We start from the raw sequence: 25,381 nt of genomic DNA, 5'->3' as shown, positions 1-25,381 counted from the left end.
TAATTTTCCCAGTCCTATTTAGACTCAAACTCTCAAACACAAACAAGCACAGTATTGTAACATTCCAATCTGGGGGGGGGGGGAAGCATGAATGGCACCCATTGGCTGGCCTTCATGATGTCACAAGGTAGGTTCCATAACTTCCAAATTGAATAAACCTCTGAATGTTCATGTGACGTTTTTATAAATGGGAGTTGAGAATGATGATGTCATCCTACCTGAATTATGGGGAGGGGCAACAAAATCAATGGCTGAAGTATTCAGGTCAAGGACAGTTGTATTATTCATTTCAGCTGCAAGAAAAAACACTAAGCCTTTAAATCTGGAGGCTTAGCATCAAAATCTATCGGAACAACCCCTGGGATTTTAGAGGGCAGCTGGTTCTCCGTCTCCTGAAAGACTTTGGTGGTTAGTTCTTCAGGCTCTGTTTCTTCCTCAGAAGATTTTTCCCATGAGCCTGAACAAAGTCTGTTAGTGCAAATGCCTCTTTTCATATACTTCATCATTAAAAGATTCCAAATTGAAACTTGAATATCTTCATATTTATAAAACCTTAGAGAGACAGTGTTGACAATATTGGGATCAGTAGGCCAAAGATCAGACCACAAATGAAACCAGCTTCCTGTGTCATGATGTTCCCGTCTTCCCAATAATCCAGTGGTGAAATTCAATTTTTTTTTACTACCGGTTCTGTGGGCATGGCTTGGTGGGCATGGCAGGGGAAGGATACTACAAAATCTCCATTCCCACCCCACTCTGGGGCAGCCAGAGGTATTTGCTGGTTCTCCAAACTGCTCAAAATTTCTGCTACCGGTTCTCCAAGCTGCTAAAAATTTCTGCTACCGGTTCTCCAGAACCTGTCAGAACCTGCTGGATTTCACCCCTGCAATAATCCCATTGCAAACTGGCTGAAAGCAAGAGCCCATTCTGAAAAGCTGCCCCCTATTTAAAATTTCCTGTAAAGTAAGATGACACTATGGCATTGGGGGGAATTAAAATGGCATAAGGTTCATAGATGTGGACCACAAAAGATATGTAGTGTTTAGAAGGTCACGCTCCTCAAGTAAGCCTGAGGTAAGAATTAAATGTGTCATCAGTCTCAAGTCCTTTCATGCTCCATGAGATCTAAGTCCAACCTACCTTGATTTCCATTGACTCTTATCTACTTATTTGCTGCTTTGACTTCAGATTCTTGTAGAGACCTTAAGCTTGCAATAAACCTATATATTCATTTGAACTGCTGGACTCCTGGTTTCCTGCACTTGTCAGGAGGATACTTTTGTTTCTAGATTTGGTACCTCAGGGCTGATCTTTACCTCCATCTTGCGCCAATTAGCCAGTTTACCAATTCTCTCCTCAGTTTTATGTTAGATACCAATGAATTGTTTTATAAATTGTACCATAAAGTATGGCATGTATGCATTCATCAAAGTTTGCAATCAAATTCATATTGTTTGCTTATGCAAGAAGGGGTTATAAAGCAATGTTTTCCCTGAATGAATCTTAATGTTGTCGGGGTTCCAAGTAACACCCCCAACAAAAGAAAACTCCAAGGCTTGGATTTCCTCAAAGTTACTTTTTATTATTTATTAATTAATTTATTTATTAATTAAACTTTTATACCGCCCTTCTCCCAAAGGACTCAGGGCGGTGTACAGCCAAGATAAAAAGCAATAAATATACAAAGTTAAAAATCAATTTAAAATACTTATTCGATGGTGGCCGAATTAAAACCGTCAAATTGACGAACCTAAAATACCCCATATAAAATTACAGAAGATTTAAAAATTTAAAATTAAAATTTAGAAATTTAAAAATTAAAATTAAAATTAAATTTAAAATTAAAATTAAAATTAAAATTAAATTAAAAATTAGAAATGTCATATTGGCACATCTGGGAAAACCCGAATCTGAAAGTTTCCAGGTTTTCCCCATCCAAGTGAAAGTTCAAGTCCCTGCCCAGCACCCTCATATCCATCACATGGTCAAATCATCCTCCATCCAAACTGAAGATACCTCCCAGTCATCCGACTCCAGGTGCCAGGGCAATGCATCCTTGACTCACTGAGAAAGGAATGTTATTTTGACTACATATCATCTACACTCTATGCAATCCCCCCTCCCATTTTCCCACAGAGGAAGATATGGCAGGCCTGAAGACCCAAACATAAAAGATGGCTTCCAGGTCTGACAAATGTGGCTATTAATCCCAAAATGTTAGTGTGCAGCTCCTATCTTAACTGGTGAAGAAAGTCTTTCCTTAACTGGAGATACAGTCTGTCAATATGCTTTCTTTTAATACTTCTCATAGCTGGAGCTTTTAAAACCACACACAGAGTATGCTTAAAATGTCCATTGGTATTTTAATCACATTAAACAAGAAAAGGCTCCATTTTGGGCCATGAAAACAACTTAGCAGGCTGGGTGTTGAATTAGTCCAGTATTTGGCACCAATTGTATTATTTGAGTACTACCCCTGCAGGAATGTTTGCCTTTGAGAGGGAAAAAGGGACTTAGTCAAGGTTAATTTCCATCTCTTGATTATGCCACCAGGAGAGCCATATGTTGCCAAGATACAGTGGTATTGCCATCCACCCCAGCCACCAATGAGTAGAAAGGGCCACTCCTAGCCTACACACACATTCGATAAGGTGTCCTCAGTTGTAGTTTAATTTCTTTCCTTGAGAATAAAGGAAGAGAACAACATGGCCCTTTAGGAGAAAAGGAGAAAATGGCAAATTGGGATTGCCTGAGGTGATGCTAGAGCATATGGAGGAATGATTAAATAATCATAGAATCACAGGGTTGGAGGGGATCTTGGAGGTCTTCTAGTCCAAATATTGTAAGTGATATAAACCAAGAGGAGATAGAAACAGAATGTGATGATAGACAGAGATGCATCATCAGGTATATCATCTATTTTTGTCCTGGAATGTATAATCATAGAAATGTCATATGACATGACCACATGTTGACATGCCTCACCCTTTGCAATGGATGAACCTTAATATAAGGTAGAAAAGTACCCAATTGATGGCATCCACCACAACTTTCCATAATAGAACATTATCAGGAAGAGAGCTGGAATTCATCATAAGTTAGGTCTGGGCTAGGAAACACAGAGGAGAGATTGTTTTTGGCTGCTGTTATTCCTTCTGTTTGTGTGTAGGATGCAGTGGCTCAGTGGCTAAGATGCTGAGCTTGTTGATCGAAAGGTCGTCAGGTCAGGTGTTCAAATCCCTAGTGCCACATAAGGGGGTGAGCTTCTGTTACTTGTCCCAGTTTCTGCCAACCTAGCAGTTCAAAAGTACGTAAAAAATGCAAGTAGAAAAATAAGGACCCCCTTTGGTGGGAAGGTAACAGCGTTCCGTGAGCCTTTGGCATTTAGTCATGCCGACCACATGACCATGGAAACGTCTTTGGACAGCGCTGGCTCTTCGGTTTTGAAACGGAGATGAGCACTGCCCCCTAGAGTAGGGAACGGATAGCCCATATGTGCGAGGGGAACCTTTACCTTATTCCTTCTGTAGCATTGCTTTCCTTGCTTGCAAAATGTGTGGATGATGTCAGTGGCTCAAACAGCCATTGTGGATATACTGTAAGTTTCCAAAACAAAAGTTTGGGCTATTGTGAATTAATCTATATTCCCAGCCTTCCCCTTCTTGTGAGCTTGCCATAGAGCATGACTTTTCATTCATCGAGCTGCAGTTCACTTTTTGTGGTCAAGCAGATTATTGTGTTCTGAATTCAGGCCCAGTGACAGAACTGTGTTTTAAGAAAAGGGAAGTAGAACATTCAGCCACATTTACAAGGGCAAGAGGGGAGCACATAGGTCATTTTGGAAGCCACAATTTGGAAAAATCTAATGATTGTAGTGGATCCTTTTAATTAGCAATGGAAAGCTGAGTCTTAATCTGACTTAGATGTTTAGACTAAAGACAAAACTGAACTGTATACACGAAGCTACACATCTTTGAAACATGGAATTTAAGACTAAGAATGACTCACTACTGTCTTCTAACTAAGCCATAAAATTATAACCATTTTTTGACTTCTCTGTGTAATTCATTTCTACTAAACCTTTAGTTTGTTTAACTCAGCAGTCTGTTTCTGTTGGGGTTTTGTTTGTTTGTTTGTTTCAGTTCTAATCTTTTTTCTTAGAATTTTCTACTTTATTAGGAATTGTTTATAGTTGAAGAGAACAAGAAATATGGAGATCCTTTTTGTTGCCATTTAAATGTACTTTCTCTAGTTGTTGTCTGTCTGAAAAGTTCAAGAAGCCTTACAGATACATTTGCCATTCTATTGAAGTTTAAGGTGTTTTGGGATTAGGTTTTTTTTTTTTTATTGAGGCACTTTAGCCCATCAGTCAACTACATTGATAAGCTTTCCCCATTGAGAGAGATAAAAAGAGAATAGTACTGCAAAACCCTGTTTTCTTACGAACAGATAATCAAAAGCAAGAGTGAATAATAGTTTGTGCCATGCTTCTTCCTCATGAAGTATTTCAAAAATTTAATCAAAGAGAATTGCCTTTGAATAAATTCAGATAAACTAATATACTAGGAAGATAACAAGATTTATGGTAACCTGCATCTGCTCATTTAAGAGACAGGAGATGCCCAGACATGTGTCAGATGGCTTTGGTGAAACAAGGCCCTTTTTCTCTGATGGTCCTCATCTTGCAAAGAAGCAACACAACTTGCTTTAGTGTGGCACCTCACAAACACCTCATATGGATTTTTTGATGCCTGCAGAAGCTGGAAGAAGCGCCTGTGCACAAAACAGCTGTTCTGATGAATCTTGTGTTCCATTAGTAAGCATCAGAAGAGATTTCCATGCAAGCACAGAATCCTTGTTCTGACTATTGCAAGTGTCAGAAGAGATGGTAAAACCAAATGTTGTGTGGTTGCTTAATTGTACCCCTCAAAGCGTACATCATTTCACAAAACAGCTTCAAGAGGGACCTTCCAGCTGAAATACCCCTTTAAAGATCCATGCCTAGTTCTAGAAAAGATGGGCTGACCATGAGCTGAGAAGAAAGACCAGCAGAAATGAGCATATACCAAAGAAGTGCGAAAAAACAGCACATGAAGCAGCTCTTTGAGCATGCAGTAGAGTAATTCTTTCTCTGATTGCTTGACATTGATTGAGACCTGTTATTTTTTTATTTGGTTTAGTGTATGGGATATACAGAAGTCATGCGATCACCGATACACAACACTAATAAAACATATATGTACAAAACACAATTCTGCTTGAATATAACAGCAGCATACACATATATGTAAAATGTGTGGACAATACAATACAATAGATGAGATACAATATTAAATTGGGGTAAAACCATGATAAAAATTGCCATAATATGAGACCATAGAATCACCATAGGATAGATGATGAAGGTGTTTTTTTTTGCATTTATATCCCGCCCTTCTCCAAAGACTCAGGATGGCTTACACTATGTCAAGCAATAGTCTTCATCCATTTGTATATTATATACAAAGTCAACTTATTGCCCCCAACAATCTGGGTCCTCATTTTACCTACCTTATAAAGGATGGAAGGCTGAGTCAACCTTGGGCCTGGTGGGACCTGAACCTGCAGTAAATGCAGGCAGCTGCTGTTAATAACAGACTGCATTAGCCTGTTGAGCCACCAGAGGCCTTAGTTCAATATCTAAGGAAGCTAATCTCCAACAGTGACCTTGAAGTATAGTTTTTCCCCCCCGCTTTTAACATGTTCTCCGGATTACTTGTTACTTTAAGTTATGGAATGGCTGAGACCTGTGAATATACAGACGTTCCCAGGGCTGGGTGCAGCTCTCAATTTCTGAAAAACAAAACAACGTTACACTGGATTACTTTTTCACAAAAACTGGCTCACCATTTTTTAGCAGTGAAAAGCAAATCATCTCAGAGTATCCAAAACAAATAAATATATCATCAGCCCAGGAATGTTGTGGACACTCAAAGTGTTTCCATTACAAACCACAACAAATCAGCCTGTTACCACTGAAAGAAAACATTCACCCCATCACCTGAATGAAAATATTCTTTTCTCATTTATCTGGTTTCTAAGCTACTCAGGTTTCTGCCTTTATAGCATATAATTAACATAGGAAGTGGGGGGGAGGTTGGAGAAAAATACCAGGATAGCTTTATAATAGTCTTTGACATGATGGTGACCACAGTTATCTGTCTTGATGACTAGGGCATTTTAGAATTTGAAGCTGAGACGAGAGGCCTTATGGTGGTGATGGTGAAGGTTGATAGAGGAAGAAGAAAGATCAGGCCCAATTGTCTACTGAAAAAATAAACATGCTATTGGCATCATAAGGGAGTTGTGGATTAATAATTTGAGTGTAATATTTTGTGGCTATATCAGTTATGATTACCAGGACTCAAGAGTACAGTTTTATTATACTGAATTTTATGACCTTTCAACAGGATTTACTGGATGATAAAAGTTTGTGTTTCAAGGAATCTTTACACCATTACACTCGCTTGGCAAAGAGGTTGAAAGAAATATGTACATTGTCAGAATATTCATGACTGGGAAGACATGGTAACAAGGTCAGCCAATGACTAGGCATAGCAGCTAAATCAGTGAATTGGGAGCTGAGACAGACTGGAGCCAGGGCGTGTCTTAGTCTGCAGCTTCTGATTCTGTGCAGAGAAAGAGAAATGAAACTGAAACCAGTGTGTGTTAAACTGTGAGCTGTGAACCACTGTGTGTGAACTTGTCTGCTGTCTGCTCTGCTGAAATGAAACCGTGAATCTGCTGTTGGTATTGTAAAGTTACTTCATGTGTTATTCTTGTATATAAAGAAGTTAATGAATCCTGCTGAATCAGTTTATATGTGTATGCTTCTGGATTAGATTTTTGCAAGAAACTCTGACATACAGTACATTCAAAGGGCCAAAAGATGCAAATAAAGGCCAAGAAATTCTATTCAACAAGAGCTCTATAGTCCACCTGCTAAGGATAGAACTTGTTAGAGAAGGGTAAATTTGTGGGAGGGATGTTTTGAAGGGTAAATGAGGCAGGCTAAATACTACTATTTTAAAAGGTCCATGAGTTTTTTCATATTTTAAACTCAAGATGCTTGAAATGTCAGCTTAAGCAACACTTTTTCAGATTTCAATCCTTTCCTTCATTTTAGCAATGGTGCTAGCTTGCAGTTCTGCTGGGGCATGTTACTGTGGGCTCTGATTAGTCATTCTCCTGCTTCTTTAGTCTTCCCATCTGGGCCAAAAATATAAGCATCACCCCTTTTCCTCCCTTCACATGTATTTGAAGACATGTGGTTTCCCCTTATAGACTGTTTTTAATGATCCCTTGTCCCCTTCATACTTGACACTTTCTCAGATCGTCCATAAACCAATATATTAGTAAAAAGGAAAGGAACCTGTCAGATGTTTGATGCTCTCTGAGCATCAAGTTGTTTTCTTGCTAACGCTGATGATGTTACCTAGTTTGGGTAATGAAATGTCTGCAAGAAAACAACTAAACTCAGAGAGCACCAAAGACCCTTCATTTCAACCCTCAACTACAAATATTCTCTTTCATTTGAATCTGTAAGAGATCGTAAGAGAAAGAAACAGGAAGAATAAATATCTGAAAAACCAACAGATGGGAGAGGAATTTGAAGCTTATCTCATACATTACAAGTCAGTAAAGTTGCAAAAAGGCAGGAAGAGATCAGTAAGACATTGCTTTAATGAACTCACTGATAAAAGAGGACTAGAATTCTCATTTCCTATTGCAATTTCTAAGCTTCTATATTTCACCAAACTAGTTTTATCTTTCTAATTTGCTTCGGCTAGAAACTGAAAGAACATCAGTTTCATCCGGTTAAGAAAAAAAAAATCCACATTGTATCAATGTGTAAACAAACTTCCAAAGTTTCACTAATCCATCCAGGACACAATGAAATAACAGAGAGGTTCCTTGATCAAGGCAAAAAAGGAACAACTAGAGAAAAGTAATGACATGAAACTATCACCGTCTTCAAAGGAATGAAGTTTACAAGCGAAGAAAACAATAACACTGTCATGTCCCATTCTCCCTTCGACGACCTGGTCTAGGAAGTCCATATCAAGCGTGGCAACGAAGCCTCTGCAGCTTGTCAAATTCCTTCGAGGTTTCTCAGGGCAGGCAGGAGTCCAAGTTGTGACTTCAGCGATAGCAGCAAACTAGATGAGACTTTGCTTGACTCAAGGTTGGAATGCCAAAAGCAGGTCCTTTATATAGGCTGTGGGGTGTGGCTCCATGACTCAGCATTTATCCAGGCCTGCCCCTCCCTTCCTTTTGCTGGCGTCGCCTCTCAGATCTCCAGAAGCAAGGATCCTCCCCCTTTGAATTCTCTTCAGCTGAATCTGCTGTCAGTAATTCCAGCACGTGGCTGGCTTCTTGCTCACACGCTGTAGGAGTGAGGTTTATCAGGTTTTTTTGTTCATTCCTGGAATCCTCTCCGGCCATGGGGCCAGGGCTGGGGGTTGGAGGTATGACAGGCCATTCATCTTCATTATCAGACTCGGAGTCTGATAACAGGCCCGGGTGTAGATGGGAGGGGCCGGCTGAGGAGAGGAGGGAGGACGAGGTACAACAAACACACTATGTGTTATTCTGAGTATCCTCATCAGTAGTATATTCTGAGTATCCTCATCAGTAGGGGAAATGATGGCAAATTAGAAACACAAGTTTATTGAAAAGCAATCGACACTAACCAAGTGCTCCATTACCAGAGTAACAACCTAATCTCTCACAAAAGGAGCTATGTAAGAACATAATTCACATGAGTACAAATCCACTGCAACAACCAAGGAAAAAGGAAATAAATTATCTATACAACATCTTCCCACAAAATGAACTGCAACTTTATCAAAAAGTGCCTCTTAACTCATTGCAGCATAATCAATGCACCATTCAAAAGAAACAATAAAAAAAAAGCTAAGAAGGAAACGGATGAAATCCAGCAGGTTCTGACAGGTTCTGGAGAACCGGTAGCGGAAATTTTGAGCAGTTCAGAGAACCGGTAGTGGAAATTTTGAGTTGTTCAGAGGATCGGCAAATACAACATCTGACTGTCCCCAGAGTAGGGTGGGAATGGAGATTTTGCAATATACTTCCCCCAGGAGTGGGGAGGGAATGGAGATTTTGCAATACCCTTCCCCTGCCACATCCACCAAGCAACACCACGCCCACCAAGCCATGGCCACAGAACCAGTAGTAAAAAAGTTTGGATTTTACCACTGGAAAGAAATAAAAAGACCAGAATACATCCTTTCAAGCAGGCAACACCCAGATAAGCAGGGATTAACACCAGCCAAAGGATGAAGTAGAAAACAATGCCCTAATTAAGGAACTATCAAGGAGAAAACCACTTCCTCCACAAAAATTGACAGGGGACGCTATTGTATATGAACAGAGAGCAAGCCCCACACTCATTCGCACTGATGATGTTACATAGTTGGATAAAGAAATGTCTGTAAGTAAACAACCAAACTCAGAGATCACCAAGGACTCCCAGAATTCCATTAAGTCAGGACCAATTTTTTTTATTTATCAAACTTATATACCGCACCATCTCCCGTAGGACTCAGGGCGGTTCACAGGCATATTAAAACAATATAAAAACAATATAATAAATAAACATTAAAACCCAGTTAAAACTAAATATTATCATAGCCTGATCACTAAAACAGTAAAAACCAGTAAAACCCCCATTAAAATTTAGCTAAAACATTTTGTTCTTAGGCTAGTCCCGCACGCTGAAATAATAGAGTCTTCAGTTCACATCTGAAGGTCCGGAGGTCAGAGAGTTGTCGTAATCCTGGAGGAAGCTCGTTCCACAGGGCTGGTGCCGCCACAGAGAAGGCCCTCCCCCTGGGGGTCGCCAACCTACATTGTTTGGTCGACGGCACCCTGAGGAGGGCCACTCTGGTGAAAATATTTACAGACCCCTCGCATTCTGGACATAAACTGTTTCAACTCCTACCCTCAAAACGATGCTATAGAGCACTGCACACCAGAACAACTAGACACAAGAACAGTTTTTTCCCGAAGGCCATCCCTCTGCTAAACAAATAATTCCATCAACACTGAATTATTTACTGAATCTGCACTACTATTAATCGTCTCATAGTTCCCATCACCAATCTCTTTCCACTTATGACTGTATGACTATAACTTGTTGCTGGCAATCCTTATGATTTATATTGATATATTGACCATCAATTGTGTTGTAAATGTTGTACCTTGATGAACCTATCTTTTCTTTTATGTACACTGAGAGCATATGCACCAAGACAAATTCCTTGTGTGTCCAATCACACTTGGCCAATAAAATTCTATTCTATCAGGCATTTTGGCTGGTATTATCCTTCTGAATTTCGGAAATAAGCTGCCTATGGAAAGTTCAAAGGTGAAGAAGAGATACTGAAAATACAAATGACTTTAATAGATGGCTTTTTAAACATTCCTCTGTGAATCTATGCGTAAGAGAGGTCCAGCTTTCAGAGAGAAATCCATCTTCTCCAATCATGGATAAGAATAGATAGGAAAAGAGCCATATAAGATAACATATGCAATGGTGTTCCTCAGCATCTGTGCCTACAGCATGAATGCATATACTGTACATAGGAAAAATATATACTTACAGATGCACATTAAAATCCACACAAGAAAGAACTGGTAGTCCAGAGACCAATTAAAGATTTCATCCCTGCAAGATGTGATCCTACGCGTTTTGAAGGATACTTGAGAAGGACCAAAAAGTCTGTTTAAAATCTATTACATTTTACGTTGGTGTTCAAACAGCTCCTAAGTACAAGGTTATGACTGAAATATTAATGTTAACCCTAAACCTTTGGAATGTATATAAACCAACATTTCAGCAAAAGGATTTATTTGAGTGGGAGACTACTGGATTTGTTAGGTGCAGACAGATGAGGATGACACCTGTAGAGTTTTAATACATTGATGTCGGTAACTGTAAACCCCTGGGCAGTCTGAAAATATGCAGACCACAACACCAGTGAATTGTGCAGCAGTTCTGGTACTCAGCATGCAACGGGGTCACAGCCATCCAATAGTTTTTCAGAGTACAATTTCTCCCTTGTATCCTTTGGTAGCTTAATCATGCTTAAAAGGAGTTGCTAAAGCAGTTGTTGACAGCTATGCTGAGTATGGGAATAAAATAAGCATGTGCAGGCGCACAGACACATATATACGGCGTGAAGCTACAGGGACCATGGACCCATTTTTGTCTGAAAGAGTTTTATACAACCACTCCTAGGGCTGTGTAGCGAAAGGGAGAAAGAAAACACATGAAGATCTCTTCTTCACTTCCTCTCACTACTGAAAGCTGATGCTGATCTTGCCTTTCTAAGCAAAGTTGCCCAGCCCATGGATTGGCATAGTCACTTGACTTGAAGACTAAATGTGCCACTTATGGTTCATTCATGGAACATAGCTAAGAAATAAATATCAGTAGCTTTTAGACTTATTTTTCACTTCAGAGCCCTCTCTGAGCAGTTTACAGAGTCAGCATATTGCGCCCAACAATCTGGGTCCTCATTTTACTGATCTTGGAAGGATAGAAGGCTGAGTCAACCTTGAGCCACTCAGAATTGAACTTCTGGCAGTGAGCAGAGGTAGCCTACAATACTGCATTCTAATCACTGTGCCACAATGGTTCTTAAAGTAGATGCCTTAGAGCTTTCAGCTGCAAGTAATCCTCAATTTATGAACATAACTGGGACAGAATTTCTGTTGCTATGCAAGGTGGTTGTTAAGTGAGTCACACCCAATTTTACCATCTTTTTCCCATGGTTGTTAAGCAAATCAAAGCAGCTGTTTAGTGAATCACAAGATTGCTAAGCAAATACAGCTTCCCCAGTTGACTTTGCTTGTTGGAAGTCAAGCAATCACATGATGCCAGGATGCTGTGAACATCATAAATACATGCCAGTTGCCAATGCCTGAATTTTGATCAGGTGACAGTTGGGAGGTTGCGACAGCTTTAAGTGGGGGGACCAATTGCAAGTTCCTTTTTGTCCAGTTTAACTTTGAACAGTCCCTAAACCAGACCTGTCAAACTAGTGGCCCATGCAGAGGTGGGTTTTAGCAGGTTCTTACCAATTCTGGAGAATTGGTAACGGAAATTTTGAGTAGTTCGGAGAACAGGTAGTAAAAATTCTGACTCGCCCCGCCGCCATCTATTCTCTGCCTCCCAAGTCCCAGCTGATCGGGAGGAAATTTTGCAGTAACCTTCCCCTGGAGTGAGGAGGAATGGAGATTTTACAGTATCCTTCCCTTGCCAAGCCCACCAAGCCATGCCACGCCCATCAAGCCATGCCACGCCCACCAAGCCACACCCACAGAACTGCTAGTAAAAAAAATTGAAACCCATCACTGGGCCCATGGGATGGATAACATCATGCGCAGGCCACACTCACCCCAGCTCCGCAAAGACAAAAAACGTTGTGATACGTCACGAACTGGCCTATAATATGATGTGAAGTTTGACACCTGTGCTCTAAATGAATGGTTGTAAGTTGAGGGTTACCTGAATATCAGGTTACTCCTGTGTTAAGAAACAATGCCAATCATAGTAATTTGTATAAATATGCTTTTCTATACAAACTAAATCTGCAGTTTGGTTACTTATTTACTAAATGGGAGAGTCTATCTAGTCCATCCATAGCTATAGATGCTCACTGGATGACTTTGGATCAATCCTTCCCAATCCAGTTCACCTCACAGGATTGTTGCTCTTGAGGGGAGAATTCAAAAGAGATAGTACCGTGTAAGTCACTTTGACCTCCTAAATAAAAGATGGGATATATATATTTTTTTAAAAAAAGAATAAAAAGAATTCAGCCTCCTCAGCAAGTTCTGTTTCACAACTCTTTGAATTTCACAACACACATTTTTTATCAATATGTAGGAGTAGAGTTAGGGTATCATAGGAAAACCAACAAAGTTCAGCTGACTCAATCAATTCATCTCAAAGGGGTTATATTTATCTAACTGTCCTCTTTTATTGCATGTCGATATTTATTTGTGCATTGTAATTTTATGTCTTTTAAAACTTTGTGAGGACTGAAAATGATATTTTAACAGATCTCTCAACCTTGGCAATCTTTAAGATGTGGGGAGTTCAACTCTCCAGATGCAGAGTGAGGAATTCTCAGAGGTGAAGTCTGCACAGCTTAAAGTTGCTGAAGTTGGAAAAACACTGTTTTTAAGATGTATTTTCGCAATTTTCCAGTGACAAATAAACTGTATATGCAGATGTAGCTACTTAAGTAATATAAAATATAAATTAAATTAATGTAATTTGTTAATTTATACCCCTTCCCCCCTCATGCTAAAGCAGTGTTTTCAGCCATGGCAACTTGGAGATGTATGGACTTCAGCTCCCAGAATTCCTCAGCTGGCATGTCTGAACATCTTAAAGTTGCCAGGGTTGAAAAACACTGGTCTAAAGCATACAGGACCATACATGGATGCTCTCCTATCTGATTCTTAAACCTTGTTTTATGTGCTACCACATGTTATAAGGGTGTATGAACTTATCTCGAATAGGTTTTTTTCCTCCTAATGCTATTTAGATAAGATTATTTACCTAATCCAAACCAGAGGTGAGTTTCAACAGGTTCTGACCAGTTCTGGAGAACCGGTAGTGAAAATTTTGAGTAGTTCAGAGAACTGGTAGTATAAATTCTGACTAGCCCCGCCCCCATCTATTCTCTGCCTTCCAATTCCCAGCTAATTGGGAGGAAATGAGGATTTTTGCAGTATCCTTCCCCTGGATTGGGGAGGGAATGGAGATTTTACAGTATCCTTCCCCTGCCATGCCCACCAAGCCAGCCCACCAAGTCACGCCCACAGAACTGGTAGTAAAAAAATTTGAAACCCACCACTGATCCAAACCCATTTCTGGTATTCGCTTGAATGCTAAAGAGGTTAAAGAGGGGAGGGGTCATATATAAGTTGCAGTCCCCTCCCCAATCCCAGACATAAGGGTTCCACAGTCTTCAATAGGGTCTAGATAAGTCTGAGCAGACAATGTCTATGGAGATGCTCAGTCATCCAGGTGATGGTTATCCCAAAGGTGCTTTTTCAAGAGGCAACTGGTTTTTCTTTGAAGACATTTTGCTTCTCACCCAAGAAGCTTCTTCAGCTCTAAGTAAGTTTGATCAGGCAAATTTCATTGTAATGAGGAACCTTGAGGAAACAAAATTTCAGATGGGGGCATGCTTTCCATTCAAGCATCCTAGAAAGCCCACTCAAAGCCTCAAATTGGATAAAGCAATGGCTATGGAAATCCCATAATTACATTACCGAAAATAAGATTCAAATATATTTATTTAACCATATTTCTAAGCCATATCTGATGTGAATCAAACCCTATTTATATCATCTGGAAGCATTCTAACATTCTCTTTCCTGCACTGAGATATTTTCTATGTATTTAAGAGGTCTAATATTGCACGGTAAAAGCAGCCAAGGTAGAAATTTTAAACAGCAGTCATTTATCATTTTTTTTTTTTTGGTATATGGTTTATTTGCAGTTTTTCTTTAACAACCAACATTTTTTGTGGACAGTGTAATGACTGGATTAACATGTTTTTCACGCAGTGCTCATAGTAATAATACAATTGCATATGCAGAATTTTTATCTTCCAACTTTTTTATTTATTTATTTTTTATTATTTATTTATTTTCAAGTATGTATTAGATAATATATATAAACATAACTTGAATACATAAAATGAATACAATTAAAGGGGACATTAGGACAGGGAGGGTAGACACACTGGTGCTCTTATGCATGCCCCTTACAGACCTTTTAGGAATGGGGTGAGGTCAACAGTAGCCAGTCTAAGGTTAAAATTTTGGGGGTTTTGGGATGAAACCACAGAGTCAGGTAGTGCATTCCAGTCATTGACCAACTCTGTTGCTGAAGTCATATTTTCTGCAATCAAGTTTGGTGCGGTTTACCTTACGTTTGTATCTATTGTGTGCTTGTGTATTGTTGTGGTTGAAGCTGAAATAGTCATTGACAGGTAGGACATTTAATATAACATAACAACAGAGTGGGAAGGGACCTTGGAGGCCTTCTAGTCCAACCCCCTGCCCAGGCAGGAAACTCTACACCATCTCACTCAGATGGTTATCCAACATTTTCTTAAAAATTTCCAGTGTTGGAGCATTCACAACTTCTGCAGGCAAGTCGTTCCACTTATTAATTGTTCTAATGGTTAGGAAATTTCTCCTTAGTTCTAAGTTGCTTCTTTCTTTGATCAGTTTCCACCCATTGCTTCTTGTTCTACTCTCAGGTGCTTTGGAGAACAGCCCGACTCCCTCTTCTCTGTGGCAACCCCTGAGATATTGGAACACTGCTATCATGTCTCCCCTAGTCCTTCTTTTCATTAAACTAGACATACCCAATTCCTGCAACCGTTCTTCATATGTTTTAGCCTCCAGTCCCCTAATCATCTTTGTTGCTCTTCTCTGCACTCTTTCTAGAGTCTCAACATCTTTTTTACATCGTGGCGACCAAAACTGGATGCAATATTCCAAGTGTGGCCTTACCAAGGCATTATAAAGTGGCACTAACACTTCACGTGATCTTGATTCTATCCCTCTGTTTATGCAGCCCAGAACTGTGTTGGCTTTTTTAGCAGCTGCTGCACACTGCTGGCTCATATCTAAATGGTTATCCACTAGGACTCCAAGATCCCTCTCACAGGTACTACTATTGAGCAAGGTGCCACATATACGGTACTGGTGCATTTTGGTTTTTTTGCCTAAATGTAGAACCTTACTTTTTTCACTGTTGAATTTCATTTTGTTAGATAGCGGCCAATGTTCAAGTCTGTCAAGATCTTTCTGTAACTTGAGCCTATCTTCTGGAGTGTTGGCTATTCCTGCCAGCTTGGTGTCATCTGCAAATTTGATGAGTTCCCCATCTATCCCCTCGTCCAAGTCATTGATGAAGATGTTGAAGAGTACTGGGCCTAAAACAGAGCCTTGGGGTACTCCACTGCATACTTCCCTCCATGTGGATGTAGTTCCGTTGAGGACTACACGTTAAGTGCGGTTGGTCAGCCAGTTACGAATCCATCTGATGGTGGTGCTGTCTAACCCACATTTTTCTACTTTATCTAGTAGTAGGTTATGGTCTACTTTATCAAATGCTTTACTGAAGTCCAAGTAAATTATATCGACAGCATTCCTCTGGTCTACTAATTTTGTCATTTTGTCAAAGAATGCGATAAGATTAGTCTGGCATGATCTGTTTTTGACAAACCCATGTTGGCTTTTGGTTATTACTTTGTTTGCTTCTAGGTGTTCGGTGATTCGTTGCTTGATTATCTTTTCCAGAATCTTCCCGGGTATTGAGGTCAGACTGATAGGTCTGTAGTTTCCTGGATCTGTTTTTCCTTTTTGAAGATGGGAACTACATCAGCTCTTTTCCAGTCCTCTGGCAGCTCCCTGTGCTCCAGGATCTTTGAAAGATATAGTTCAGTGGTGCTGAGATCCCGTCAGCCAGTTCCTTCAGAACCTTGGGGTGTAATCCATCTGATGGTGGTGCTGTCTAACCCACATTTTTCTACTTTATCTAGTAGTAGGTTATGGTCTACTTTATCAAATGCTTTACTGAAGTCCAAGTAAATTATATCGACAGCATTCCTCTGTTCTACTAATTTTGTTATTTTGTCAAAGAATGCGATAAGATTAGTCTGGCATGATCTGTTTTTGACAAACCCATGTTGGCTTTTGGTTATTACTTTGTTTGCTTCTAGGTGTTCGGTGATTCGTTGCTTGATTATCTTTTCCAGAATCTTCCCTGGTATTGAGGTCAGGCTAATAGGTCTGTTGGATCTGTTTTTTTTTTCTTTTTTGAAGATGGGAACTACATCAGCTCTTTTCCAGTCCTCTGGCAGCTCCCCTGTGTTCCAGGATCTTTGAAAGATATAGTTCAGTGGTTCTGAGATCACGTCTGCCAGTTCCTTCAGAACCTTGGGGTGTAATCCATCTGGTCCTGGTAATTTGAACTCATCTAGGGTAGACAGGTATTCACTTATCATTTTCTTCCCTATTTTAACTTGTCTTTCTAATCTGTTTTTTTGTGATGCTGTTTTTGATAGGTTGGATTGTTTTTTCCTTTTGTGTAAAGACAGATGCAAAAAATGAGTTAAGTAGATCTGCTTTCTCCCTGTTGCTTGTCATCTTCTTGCCACTTTCTCCCAGCAATGGGCCAATTGTTTCCTTGACTTTTTTCTTGTTTTTAACATGTTGGAAGAAGCTTTTTTTGTTATTTTTTACTTTTGTCGCTAGCCTTTGTTCATTGTGAGCCTTAGCTTTCCTCACTTCATCTTTACAGGCTCGGGCTATTTTCTGATATTCTGCCTTAGTTATTTGCCCCTCTTTCCACTTTTTATATTTGTCCTTTTTGTCTTTCAATTTGTCAGATAGTTCTTTATGCATCCATGCTGGTTTCTTTGAGATCTATTATTTTTCTTCTTCATTGGTATTGTGTTAGACTGCGCTTTTATAATCTCACTTTTCAAAATTTCCCAAGCTTCTTGAGTTGTTTTCCCCCTGAGGATTCTCATCCATTGAATCCTTCTCAAGCTCTCTAAGTTTATTGAAATTAGCTCTCTTAAAGTCCAAGACTCTAGTTTGACTTTGTTCTACTACTTGTATTTGCTTAATGTTGAATTCCAATATTGCGTGGTCACTTGCCCCCAAGGTTCCTGTAGCTTCAACACCTTCTATCATTTCATCTCTGTTAGTGAGAATTAAGTCCAGTATGGCTGATCCCCTTGTTGCCTTCTCTATTTTTTGGGAAACAAAGTTGTCTGCTAGGTTTGTTAGGAACCTGTTGGATCTTCCACTTGGTGCAGAGTTTGTTTCCCAGTTGATGTCAGGGTAGTTAAAATCCCCCACTACTACTGTGATGTGCTTCCTACATACCTTAGTTAGCTGACTAGCAAAAAGTTCATCTACTTCCTCTGTTTGGTTGGGTGGCCTATAGTATAGACCTATGGCAATATCGTTTTTCACCCCTTTTATATTTTTCACCCCTTTTATATTTAGATCTTCCTTTTTCCTTCTATTCTATTATAAGCTCTTAAGGGATTGTCTATTTGAGTTTTAGTATTTATCATTGCTGTCTTTTCAGTATTTATCTGCTTTTAACTTATTTTTATCTTTTTGCATTGTCCACTCCACCACGCCTTCTAATTTCTCAGCTGTCTTCTGTGTATTACATTCATCTTTTCCCTCCGTTTGTTGAAAACTTCTACTTTCATATCTTTGTCTTTAAATATTCCCATCAACTTCTACTATTTCTAACATTTCTTCATAAAACTTTATTGTCTTCTGCTGGGTCATTTTGTAACAAGTTAATATACCCCTAATATCCCAGTATCCCAATATCTAAAAATTCCAGAAAAAATCAATTATTAATAAGATTTAGTCAATCCCAAAATTATTCCTCCAAGTCCCCAAAATGTCTATAAATTTGTGCTTTTCGATCTTTATAATTTCCAATTTACACCTTTCCAATTGTCCAGATTTTAAAATCTTATTTATCTTTTCTTCTTTTTCTCCCCCTTCTGTCACTTTTCTTCTTTTGCTTTGTAAGATGATCTATCATATAATGTTAATAACCCAAATCCAACTTAGCCCACCAAGTTTCTTCAAATCTTTCAAATCCGCTTTTCAGTGTACTGTTCCAATAAAAGTTTTAGTGTTTAGTTTAATTTCCCTTCCGAATCTTCAAAAAGCTCAGTAAATATTTCCCAGCATCCAAATTGCCTGCTAAGATAAAGTCAAGGTCAGGTATCTTTCCAGGTTGCTTACTTTCTCATCACTTTCCTTTGAATTCTACACATTTCAGTAATCTTCTTCCTCCAGTAGATGGCTCCCCTGGTCCCACTTCCAGCATTCCATGGAATGTAAAAAACCAGAAAAAGCTGGTTGTCATCCAGTCAGGGGAGTTAGAAATATAGTTTAGAAAAGCAATTTCTCCCAATAAGTCACTTTCCACAATGTTGTTTGGTTTTTCAAGGCTTTCTATGTTTTAAATCATCCTTTAGGTTCTGCTTTTACTTCTAAATCTTTAATCTCCCTCTTTAGATTTTAGTCTTTTATCTTTCTCCATAAATCCAATCAGCCCTTTTTAAATGTTTGGAGATCATTTTTTGGAACTTTTAACTTAGGTTAAATCTCTAAGGTAACAGTTGGAAATTTTCTCATCCAGTTTCACTGTTCTGTCCACACACCACTCCAGCACAAGATATTAGTGTCCCAGTTGTCCCAGCTTGTGACTGACCAAAAATGGCTGTCGTCCCTGCTGCTGTTCAGGAGAGCTTTCTTCGGATCAATGAGAAAATTGTGGTATCCTCGTGATTGATGAAGGACCTCTCCTTTCTTCACCACCCCTCCAGGGATGCTTAACTCCATAGGGTCTCTCAGCAAGCAGTTGCCGGCTGCATTTCATGGAGCCTGCCAGAGCTCCGATATTTTTCAGCCTTCTCGCCGTAATGTCAACCGGAAGCAGTCATTTATCAACACAGCAATATACTACTCAAATGAACTTGCCCAAAGTCATAACCAGGGATGAAATCTAAAATTTTTCCCTACCGGTTCTGTGGGCGTGGCTTGGTGGGCGTGGTGTGGTTTGGTGGGCATGGCAGGGGAAGGATACTGAAAAATCTCCTCTCCATTTCCACCCCACTCCAGGGGAAGGATATTGCAAAATCTCCATTCCCACCCCACTCTGGGGTCAGCAGAGGTGGCATTTGCCGGTTCTCCAAACTACTCAAAATTTCCGCTACCGGTTCTCCAGAACCTGTCAGAACCTGCTGGATTTCACTCCTGGTCATAACCATGTTAAATTATGACTTTAATATGCCAGGCTGCATTGTTTGTTTGAACTGCTGAGTTTAAAAATACTAGTCCTTATATCCGGAAATGGTTTTTCATTTTGTGTCTTTTCTCATCACTGTCAGTACAACATGGTGTTTCAGCAAAGAAGATGCAGCACTCGGTGCTTTATTTAAATATGTATAATTTGATTATTCTGTGTAATATGCAGCTTAGTTACAAAGGAACTGAAAATCCAGATATATGTAGCTATAGGCATTACTTCTTTGTCCAAAAAAATATCCCTTGGGGCAAGAGCAGGTCTCTGATCTCCTCTAATATTATAAATCTCAAGCAGGTACTTGATTTGGATCAGAAAATGTACCCCATTACAAAACACAAATTATACTTGTTCAAAAGATAGAGTCTTCTGTTTGTAGTATTTAACTCAATGAAGAAGTACTGGGGAATGACTGACAGCTGAAGTGAAGTGGGAGTATTTAATTAAGCTCCCAGCCTATTTAGTCGAATTTAGTGGAATTTGGCAAAGAAAACTGTTTTCCCATCAAGCACATCTCACAAGATGAAACTTAACCCTGGACAGGACATAACAGGGCTACAGAGATCTTCAAAAGTTTATCTATTTTGTATTTTCAATATCTTATTTTTGTACTTTTAATCTTTGTAAACTACAAAAGAAGTTGGATTATAAGCACGTACTAAATATATATGGTTTCTAACTGTGTGTGTATATGCTGGTGTGTTGATGGTCCAAAAATAACAATCGCCCTTAAATCTCATCACTATGTATTTAACTAATCTAGACAAATAAATCATTTTTTTGCTGCTTGGCTCAGATATAGAAAAAATATATATGAGAAGCCAGTCAGTTTTGGTGGGTTTGGGCTCAAAGCCCAGCAGATATTATGCAACGCAGGACATGGAAGAAGCTCAGTATAAATCTGTCTGCTATTCTATCAAGATGCTGATGGTTACGGTGGCTGGACTTTGAGGAGTTCCAGTCCCAATACTTTTGGAAGATGCAAAATTGAGAATATTGACTTCAACCAACACAGAGGACCAATTCATATATTTGGCCAAAGTAACTTGTGGGAAATCAAAGTCCTGAGAGAACATCAGGATCTTTGTAGTGGGAGAAAGAAATGTGACATGTAAGTCTGTGAGAAGGACACTTTGAAAGAAAGTTTCTACTAAAAGAGGATATTCACAAAGGTCTGATTTGTCCATCAATTAAAACTCCATCAGGAAACTCATTCTGTTCATTACTAGTTTTTCTTCTGGGAAATAATGTTTGGTTTTCTTGAATTCTGCTTGACTTAGTCTCCTTACATGCAAACCATTACTGTTCAATTACACCATTTGTTACTTCCTGTTAGTCAGAAATGAACTGCTCAAGACTAAACAGCATGGAAGAATTATGAAGTCCCTGATTTTTTTACAAACACCTACATACAAGTTGAATATTATTCCAAATTGCCAAAGAATCCTTGTTTTGCAGCAAGGGAAACAAATATCTCTTCGGCTCCCCTTGCTGGAACAGCATATTCTCCCTGCAGTGAATACCCATGAGTAAACATTAAAATTGAACTGCAACATAATTTCTGTCACATGATTGGAGAAAACTGATTTATGAAGCCAATATGCTTCTTTTTTATTAGGGCAATAAGCTGATCAATCCAGTGTGTGAAAGCCATGACTAGCCAAACAAACAAACAAACAAATGGATCATCCAACTTCACGGGAAAAGTCTTGCACTCTTCTGTACACAATAGAATTCCTTATGCTATTAGGCTAGAAATTCTCAGTTTGGTTACCTTAGAATTGCGTCACTTGCAGTCAGACCTAGGTATTGCATACAAAATTATACCTAGTAATGTTTTACCTATAAATGACTTTTTCTGTTTTAATCACAATAATACGCACACGAACAACCACTTTAAACTCAATGTAAATCATTCTAAACTTGACTGTACAAAATAGGATTTCTGTAATAGAATTGTCAAAGTCTGCAATGCCCTGATTCAATTGTCTCAGCTACAAATTTTCATAGTTTCACTCACAAATTGACTTACGTGGACCTTACTTCATACTTAAGTGGTCAATAGAGAGGGTGCGCATAAGTGCATTAACATGCCTATTGTCCGTCATTGTATTTTTATTCTCTTTCTTGTTCTTGTTTTTATTTGACAAATTCTAATAAATAAACTAAATAAATCAAATCAGAGTTCTATGAAGTAATTTCATTTACTTGGGAAGGTTACATTGTTTTAGCATTAAACTTGGATTGACTGATAGCAGGTAAGACCAATGAGATGCCAATCACCACTTTGTGAAGTTCTTTGGGTATCTGCCTTTGAAAATCCAAAACGTCTTATCAATCACAACCTCCTAATTTTTTTCCATTTTCACTTAAGCTTAGTAGTCACCAAGGAAAATATTCCATCTTGTTGAATATTAGGGAGAGCCCAACACACTGTAATAGCCTGGCTCTGTGTTTACTGGATCTCACTCTAAAATAGATATTCAGTGCCTCAGGTTAGATGTCTACACAACAAATGGAGATTAATTCAGAGGTGGGTTTCAGCAGGTTCTGACTAGTTCTGGAGAACCGGTAGTGGAAATTTTGAGTAATTCGGAGAACTGGTAGTAAAAATTCTGACTGGCCACGCTCCCATCTATTCTCTGCCTCCCAAGTCCCACCTGATTGGAAGGAAATGGGGATTTTGCAGTATCCTTCCCCTGGGGTGGAGTGTGAATGGAGATTTTACAGTATCTTTCCCCTGCCACACCCACCAAGCCATGCCACGCCCACCAAGCCACACCCACAGAACCTGTAGTAAAAAAATTTGAAACCCACCACTGGATTAATTCTCTGCTCTGGGAGAACATTCTTCACAGTAACTATGCTTAGTATTGCACTTTGTTTATCACCTGGGAATCATTTCTATTCTTTTGTGGATTCCAGGCAATAGTATCTGTTCTAATAAATTTAATAGCTGTAAACAGGAAATATTGCTGTGATGACTTTTACTTGACATTTTCCCAAAATATACCACTCTCTTGCAGGTTTGTAACATTTAGGGACATTTATAAACATAATTAAAATGTAAACCTTAGCTAAAACATATGTTGGGTTCAGTGGTGGGTTTCAAATTTTTTTACTACTGGTTCTGTGGGCGTGGCAGGGGAAGGATACTGTAAAATCTCCATTCCCATCCCACTTCAGGGGAAGGTTACTGCAAAATCTCAATTTCCTCCCGATCAGCTGGGACTTGAGAGGCAGAGAATAGATGGGGGCGGGGCCAATCAGAATTTTTACTACCGGTTCTCCGAACTACTCAAAATTTCCGCTACCGGTTCTCCAGAACTGGTCAGAACCTGTTGAAACCCACCTCTGGTTGTGTTCCATTTAATGCTCCACTGTCATAGAAGAAAAAGAGTGTATACCTGTAAAAAAAAAATGCATTGGTACAGATATGTGCATAAAATATTTTGCAAATAAATAGTGCCCTCTGGTGTCTCTTACGCATACTACTTTTGCATTGTTTCAATAAATGAAAAGAAAGCAATATTCTTACATAGGCACGTATGTTTGTGTTGCACATTGCTTCCTGAACATGCTGTGAGCACAGATGAATCAAAAGTCTCTATTTTTGACTAAGAATAAAACGTGAACTCTCGTCTTGTTGTCAATCAGTCTCCAGGAAATGTACAATAGAAATCTAACTAGCATTCACATACATTCCTAACTTCATTTAAAATGGTTTAAATGTCCAAAGTTGTCAGCTAAATATTATAATTATGTCCACCCAGACTACATTTTCAAATGCAATTAGAATTCCTGAAATTCAATAGTACTTCATTTTTCATTTTTTCCAAATTTAAGCTGGCTGTTTCCTGCTTCACTCTTGTTTGCAATAGTTCTCTCCCTCCCAAGTAAATAAGATATTTCCTATACATTTTATGAGTATTTATGATAATGTAGGCATTGTAAACATTCATTTTTCTCATATGCATATTTTTTGCCTAATGTGTGCATTTGTGTATGCATAAAGATATTGGAATGGAATAATATATATAATCTTTTGAATTGCAAACTTGCAAATGGTCAAGAAAGTTTTGGCTTCAGCATAAAAATGTATTTCAAATCAAGCAGAACAGTTGAGTTCTTTTCCACCATTTTGCTTTAAGCGGAGAGAGAAACAGGCACAACACACACACTGCAGAAGCACTATAAATTTGTAAGGAATATTGAATTATCTGCATATAGGAATATTCTTATTCCTGTCCCTTATTATTTCTGTTTCTTAAAAGTCTTCTGTTTGGCAAAACATTGCAACAAGGGGTGTTTCCTTCTGTATGAGCAAAATGGATATATGTGTGATTTAAATAATGAGTCTACAGTCCTACTGTCTGGATTTATTAACTAGGACAAACAGAATGAGCCTTCCAATATGGGAATCAAAAGTGTTATGATACAGTTGGAAATAACTTATTTACAATGGGACAGAATCTATTCAGTGGTGGGTTTCAAAAATTTTTACTACTGGTTCTGTGGGTGTGACTTGGTGGGTGTGGCATGGCTTGGTGGGCGTGGTGGGGCCAGTCAGGATTTTTACTACCGGATCTCGAAACTACTTAAAATTTCCGCTATCGGTTCTCCAGAACTGGTCAGAACTGCTGAAACACACCCCTGAATCTATTGCAATACTGCTCAGATTTGTTTGTTAGGTTCTGAGAATGCCCAATTCAAAAAAGACTCTCAAATATCTAGCAGTGGCTTGTCTGATCTGGGTGTTGTAGTATAATAATTCAAAGGATTGTCTGTCAGTGGCAAAGTTTGTTTTGCATAAGCACCATTGATAGCATGAACATAACAGAGCTATGAGGAAGACTCCATAATGACATAATTGGTGTGTTGTGCGTTGGCATTTTCAACACCCGCTGATTTTATTTTTATTTATTTTGTCAAACATGTACAAGATAACAGGTATAAGTATAAATATGGAAATGGACATAGGAAATGAGAACAAATAAATGGGGACAGTAGGACAGGGACGGTAGGCACGCTGGTGCGTTTATGCACACCCCCTTTACTGACCTCTTAGGAATGGGGTGAGGCTCACGGTAGACAGTTTAAAGTTGAAGCTGTGGGGGTTTCAGGCTGTAACAGCAGGAATCAGGTAGAGCATTCCAGGCATTGACCACTCTGTTGCTGAAGTCCTATTTCTTCTTACTTTCTAAAACAGACACATCAAGTGGGAAATTTCAGCCAGGTTTCTACATGTTATTATAAATCATCAATGTAAATATTTTCTTTAATTTTTTGATTGGGAGAAATCATTGCATTTCTCTCAACTTGGAGTCATCTGATTACTGCCCTTCAAAATGATGATATTTGTTAGTATAGAGAACCAATTGGCCGTTGAACCCCGCGGCCACTGCGGCCGCGACATTCAGGCCGTTC

Source organism: Ahaetulla prasina, chromosome 1 (genome assembly GCF_028640845.1).
Source record: "Ahaetulla prasina isolate Xishuangbanna chromosome 1, ASM2864084v1, whole genome shotgun sequence".
In the NCBI taxonomy this organism is placed as follows: Eukaryota; Metazoa; Chordata; class Lepidosauria; order Squamata; family Colubridae; genus Ahaetulla; species Ahaetulla prasina.
This window is presented reverse-complemented; position numbering follows the sequence as displayed.